The sequence below is a fragment of the Euprymna scolopes genome, chromosome 39 (genome assembly GCF_053919585.1).
Source record: "Euprymna scolopes isolate OS-2025 chromosome 39, ASM5391958v1, whole genome shotgun sequence".
NCBI classification, from domain to species: Eukaryota; Metazoa; Mollusca; class Cephalopoda; order Sepiida; family Sepiolidae; genus Euprymna; species Euprymna scolopes.
Window position 1 is genome coordinate 45,746,971 of NC_136520.1, and position 7,002 is coordinate 45,753,972.

Consider the following 7,002-nt stretch of genomic DNA (forward strand, 5'->3'; position numbering starts at 1 on the left):
CCACTTGGACTAAAACTATGTAAATATCCCCAAGTAAATGTGGTATTTTGGTGATTAGAACTAATTTAGAAAATAAAGTGAAAGACCATCTGACATCCCCTTTTTCCACCAGCCCCTACTTTGGCTTTGTTATATCTTAAGAATTTTTCTCCCTTTTATAACTTGTAAAAGCTTTTGACATTTTGACTAAAACCAACGTGTAGTATCTGTTCTGAGACAGCAATTCGTCTATTCTGTCCTTAGTCACTGAAGGAGAAATTTTTCTGAACAGATTTTTTTATTTTTGTTCCAATCCAGAGTTCCTCTCTTTGGGGTATTGGATTTCCCCCACATTACAAACCGATCTTGTGCCTAACCACCCTCGTGGGGAGACAAATAAATAAGACTGTTTTCAAGAATTCTGAAGTTAAAGAAAATCACACATTAACATGATAGAAATATCTGAAAATATATTTTTAAAAATAAATATACATTTTTTAAACTTTACTATATAAATATAACGTAAAATAGTAACTCAGTTCTTCCTTCATCACAAGACAGTAATGGGTAACCAAGGTTTTTAAAAAGGTTACAGTTAAAAAATAAATAAATAAATAAAAAATCAAGGTAAATTTTTATTTTCTTTCCACCTTAACACTCGCTTTTAAAATGAGTTCTAGGTGTTCGGGTATGCTAAAAACGAATATCACATTTAAATTTGAAGCAAGCAAGTAATTTTTCAGATATTAAGATATTTTTTCCAATGTATTACTGAGATGCATTACAATGCATGTCAGTGTCGTTAGGCATGGGGATGAGGGAGTGTTTTATAACACATGCGCATTTCGTACTCAGTTGGGAAAACATGGCCACCAGCGAAAACAATGGGTTACATTGGATAATAAAGGTATTTAATATTCAGAAAATTACCTGTCTGCTCCAAAATTTAAATGTGATATTCGTTTTCAACATACACGAAAACCTATAAAAGTCATGTGGAAAGAGTAAAAAAAATTACAAAAAAAAAATTGACTTTTCACCCACTGACACCGATTTTGTTTTTCAGTGAAAAAAGACCAATATAAAAAGTAAATGCTCTACGTTTACACCTCATCCCTAAGTCCGGAATAGTAATACGAAAGCAGTGGCAATATGAGATTTATTTTAATATATTAATATTTGTGCTTATGCACTTATGTTACCGTGCTATTTTTGTTTTACGCGTATTTTCAGGTTGAATTAGTATTTTACGATATCTTTTATTAAACTGTTAGGAAAATTAGCACTCATTAAGAATGGCTTTTATTTCAGCACAGTAACGTAAGTGCATAAGCACCTTAGTAATTAAAAAAAAAAAATGCAGATTGACAATTTAGGAAATAAAAATGATTACCTGTTCGGTTCTACATTAAGTGGGTGACTGGGGTGACCAATACAGATTTCTGGACGGGAAGTCGGGGACCATTTTACGTTATATTTCTTTAGCAAAGTGAACTCTTAGAAACTAAAATATTTTTATTGAAATTTTTCTTTTAATTTTTCAATGTATTTTCTAATTGTTGACGTATAACCACGGATAGAATATAATCTGATTTTTATTTGTCTATTAACAGCGTAGGGGGCATAGGGTATAATTTTACCCTATTTCACGTTTTTGAACAATGCCAGGAAAAAAGGGGGTTGGAAGAAGCACACACGCGCACGCGCTCCCCATTTTCGCCGGCTAATTATTTGTTACGTACATGTGCTTTGCTTCCCTTATGGTTTGCCTTGTTTTGTTTAATATGTGTTTTTATGGGATTTCTGTAAATATAAAGAGAAAGAAATATACTAAACAATCTACGTTTTGTTTTTTGTTTTTTTCTTTTGTTTTTTAACTGAAAACGTTAAATTATTAATACGTAATACATAATTCCATGGTGGATATAGGGTTAATAGAATCACATTTAGGTCAGGTCATTTTATTGTGAAAACAAAATAAATATCAAATACGTAATAAATAAAATATTACGTATGCATTTTATCTAAAAGAATATTTTTCCATTTCCTATTATTAGTAGTAATAGTAGTTAATTATAATATTTCATTAACTGCACTCACCCATCCACCGTTGCCCGGGCGGGGGGGGGGTCGTTTTACTTTCATTTTTTGTTTCGTTCTTTTATCATTTCAATTTTTTTTTATGCTTATTGCATCTGTTATTTTTTTAATAGTATTTTCGAGTTAAATTCAATTTTCAATATTTTTTTAAATTGAATTGCTTAAGTTAAAGTACAGAATAGTTACAAAACACCCTCCCCATGTTAAGAATGGCTTTCTAAATAAAAACATTACTTCGGAGCGGTAACATAGATGTCTCTAAGTACGTAATTTTTAAAAACAAGTTATTTTGGTGCCGAACTATTTTTAAATAATTTTCCAACTTAAATTCATGTCACGATATTTATTATTATTATAAAATTGTTAGATGGCAGCAGGCAGCACCCCACAGCACAGATTAGTTACAAAACACTCATGTTAAGAATGGCTTTCGAAATAACATTTCCGCGCGGTACCAAAAATATATACGTACCCATTATTTTTCTTTTAAATATTACAATATGGATTAGCGATTAAATTATTAATCGAACCAAATCTTTATAACTAAGCCTTAATGTAAACTTTAATTTTATGAATGAAAATTAGGTGCGATTTCGAAAATGTTTAATATTAAAGCTGGTTGACTTGTTTACGAAGAAAAAAATGCATTCTGGCTGATTTATTAAGCAATTAAATTGTTTTTTAATAGGATTAAAAAAAAATCCCTTTGGTACTTACGCAACGGCGCAACGGCGTTACGTTAACGTGCTCAAATAAGTTTATTTAGAAAGCCATTCTTAACATGCGGATGGATGTTTTGTAATTCTGTATGTTCACCTAACAATTTAAAATAAGACAATGAAACTAAATACTATTTAAAAAAAAAAAAAAAGCACGGTAACATAAGTGCATAAGCACCTTTCGTCTTTATAAATTTAGAAATTAAGTAAATAAAAAAAATGCATGTACGTCAAGCAGACGCGAGAAACGCACAAACACATGAGAAGTGAAAACAATTGGGTTATCTTGAACTTTTCAGCTTTAATAGAACCTAATTATTACGGTATTCTTGGATTATTAACGTATTAATTAAACTAAATTGCTACAGAATTTAAAATTTGGTTAAGATAATGTTTAAATTTTAAAGCTGAAAAGGTTCAAGATAATCCAAAATTTAAAATTAAAGATAAATTTTAACAAATTTTACAGAAAAACTTTAAATAAACGTTAAATAAAAATATACGGTTGGGTCAAATGTAATTAAAATTACTACCATAACATGAAAACCAATAGCCTATATTACTGAATATGAAATTATTAATTTTTTTTTTTTTTTTCCTTTTATGATTTTTAAATTAAAATATTTTTTAAATAAAATAATGGGGAAGAAATGTTTTTTTTTTTTTATGGGGTGTGTAGATAGAAATTATTTCGAATCGCAATAAACAGAATTTTTTTTATTTTTTATATTTTCAAAATTTGGAAACAAGATTTTATACCTGCCTCGTAATAAGAAAAATAATTAAATAATTATTTTATTCAAAATCCTTAAAATACTAATAAACACATTAAAAATGAGGTGAAGGAAGAAAGAAGAAAGAATGAATGGAAGAACGAAGTGACTTACTTTTTAAGTCAATGTAGACATTTATGTTGCGTATGTGTAGCTTTCCTTTGATGTATTCAGGCTTCTGCCGACAGGTAGATGGTTCCTTTATCCTCAGTTTTTTTTGTTTTATATTTTATTTTATTGTCTAAACTGTTTTATTTCCCGAAGGCAAAGGTAAAAAAAATAAAAAACAAAAACATACACGCGCACACACACACCCTCAGTTGCGGTCCTAGATTTTTAGGCCACCGCCGCCGTAAACCTTTCATCAAAACCGGAAGTGAAAATATCGCCCCGTTGCTTGATGGGAAATGAAATACACACACGCACGTATGCATTTAAAGCATCGATAATGTCTACAAATTTCAAGATTTGCAATATTTTTTTTTTTTAATCTTTGATTTTATTTGAAAAACAATTCTTACTTTCTAAACTTAGCATTAAACAAAAAAAGCAAAGCGATTATCTACAGAAATCTTTATCGATTTTATTATTTTTTTTCATTCATCCCTCAAAGCTTCGGGAAAGTTCGGTATTTTTCGTAATGTTTTTACCCGTGCGTGTCTCTAGATTTACGCGCGCGCACGTGGATGTCTGTCTGTACGTTACAATTCTTACATCCAGCAGCTGATGCGAATTAAATGTTTTCATTTTTTTGTTGTTTAATTTATATTGAAACGGTTAACTCCCAGTATGGCTATCAATTTTTATTGATTAAGTCTGATTTGCAAAAAGCGGTGTCAGGGCAAATTACTCCCCCGTTTTAATTTGTTGTCTGAATTTTACGGATTGATTTGTAATTTTGCAAATACTTTTTTTTTCTGATTTTTTTTTTTTTTTCATTTTTATGTTGCAAATATTAATGAATTAATTAACAAATTATAAAATCAGTGTTCATTAATAATTTGATGCTTGTTAACACAGAATTAACAGATCGATTTTTTTAAATATTAAAAATTAACATCACAGTTTTGAAAACTGAGTTTTGAAACTGAGTTTTCCTTCTCCTAGATGGATGACCTGGTGAGATCTATGGGTTCATTGGCACTTAGTCAGTCAAAGTCAGGTATTTCTTTGCGTAGTTAGGATTAAATGAGTTAGTATTGAAGATAATTAGATATTAGTTACACTCCTCAGCAAAATAAAATTAAGATACGACTGGAAGGTATAGTTTGTACAGGAGTACAGGACTAGGATATATAAATCTTAATCCCGTTACAAAAGAAAATAATGAAACGAATGGAATGAAGGCAACAAAAAACTCAATTGCGGGATAAGATAAACGTGTCGTTTATTTACTGTTGAAAGAATGAATGTTTTAGATGTAACACGTGTTCATGTACGCGTTCGGGTGTAACCATCGTTTGTTGCGAGACTGGTGGTGTAGAAGGAAAAAGGAAATGTGTGTTCATCTCACGTTCGGGTCACTATCGTTTGTACGTGTGTGAGAAGAGAAGTGAGTAATGTAGTGGAAATGGGAATGATAGTCCAGCGCGTAGATAAAGAAAAAGATAGAGGGTTTAAGCTGTGCGCCATGTTAGCAGTCAGCTACGCGGAGGTGTTCTCCAGCACAAGTTGTAGATAAAGAGAGAGAATTTCAATCCAGTCCATGGAGAGAGAAAGCGTATAAAGTGTACGTATGGTCTGTTAGCTTTTTGTCCCACATAGTAGCAAGTGACGTGAGGCAAGTGCGTGCGCGCACCTGCTGAAAAGGCACACTGTTGGTCAGTAGACAGCCCAGCTCGGAAGCTGATCCAAAAAAAGGTCTGCAAACAGCGTGTCTCTTGCTTTTATAGTTGTTTCCAGTGGTCTTTTGCGCATGTGTGGATTTCCTTTGAAAGGGGAAGTGACGTTGCCCATGTGTGCGCATATGTGAGTACATGTGTGTACATTAGCGTGTGTGTGTGTGTGTGTATACATGTGAATGTGAGTGTATGTATGCGAACGTGAATATATGTACGTGTGTGGACGTGCGCACGTATGTTTGTGTGCGCGTATGTATATGACAAGTAATATAGCTTGAGGTGTGAACGCGTGTTTTTGTGTGAGACTAGACAAGGCTCGCGCAAGTTCCTCTTCCTCACTCACTTTAAGTGGAAAAGCGCGGTGGGGGTGGGAGGTATGAGTATGAGGTGTAAATTGAAGGTTAGTATCTGTTAAATTTAATCAAAGAATAAATATACTTTATGGATTAATTAGAATAAGAATAGTATAAAAAGTAAAAGTATGATTCAAAATGAACTTAGAATTTTTAGATTTAAGTTTCCATACAAAAACAAGAACCGCTATTTACTTTAGCCTATCTAAGGGAAAGAAATAAAGAGTAAACAATAGCGAATAAGTGTCTACTCAACATAGATGTAATACAGAAGGCTGCTTGTTCGTATCACATCGGGGTCACCATTTTTAGAAGAGGTAATTGTTTTCCCTTCCGAATAAATTATAGCAAAGAACAAGGCACAAAAAGAAACACAAACTTCTTTTTAAACAATAACAATGAACAGTATTTTATTTGTAGCAGAAACTGGCAGGTTAGACTGCTAAAAGGGAAGAAGGTCAGTCAGTATCGTGTCATCCCCAGCTGGATAGCAGTTGTCTCAAATCGAGACCGTCAATGCTAAAGCGAGATGTTCTGTGGACAGGGGACAAAAGAGGATAGATGTTGCTAGGCTGGCGGTCTGGTTCTGACTTACTGACGTTCCCTCAATACATTTAGGGAGCAGATGAATCAATGCGCCCTGTTAGCTGATTGGTCAGTCTGTGGCCAAAGAACTCAGAGGGGGGGGCAGTGATTCACCAGAGAAAATAGTTCTCTGTGACTGCTACGTCAGGTATAAATTATAGATAATGCATGTCGACCTAATATATATATAAATTATAGATAATGCATGTCGACCTAATATATATATAAATTATAGATAATGCATGTCGACCTAATATATATATAAATTATAGATAATGCATTTCGACCTAATATATATATAAATTATAGATAATGCATGTCAACCTAATATATATATAAATTATAGATAATCCATTTCGGCCTAATATAGATAATAACTATAGATATTAAGTGTCCTCTAAAGTTAAAAAGAATTAGAAGATAAGCCCTCTCTCATATAATGCACAAAGGTATGTAGTGGTACTCAGGTTTCATAAGATCCCTTTTTCCACCAAGAATAAAATAAAATCAAATGTGAAATAAACGGTGTTTATTTATACAAAAAATAACAGGTAGCAAACAAATAATTTTTTTATGTCCTAAAAGTGTGCTTGGATAGACAGTTCTTGCAAATGTGAAAGTAATTTAGACTGTTCATTGTTTTGACAAGGAA

The 7,002-nt window shown here is 32.2% G+C and overlaps 1 protein-coding gene across 1 annotated transcript in view; it reads right to left on the reverse strand.

Moving 5' to 3' along the window:
- Positions 1 to 3,991, reverse strand: part of LOC145263774 (apoptosis regulator R1-like) — a 168,857-nt gene extending 164,866 nt beyond the window's left edge. The window contains exon 1 of the mRNA XM_080120826.1: positions 3,686 to 3,991. The gene's annotated coding sequence lies outside the window, so the exon portion shown is untranslated. The remainder of the gene's footprint in view (positions 1 to 3,685) is intronic.
- Positions 3,992 to 7,002: the final 3,011 nt, after the last annotated feature.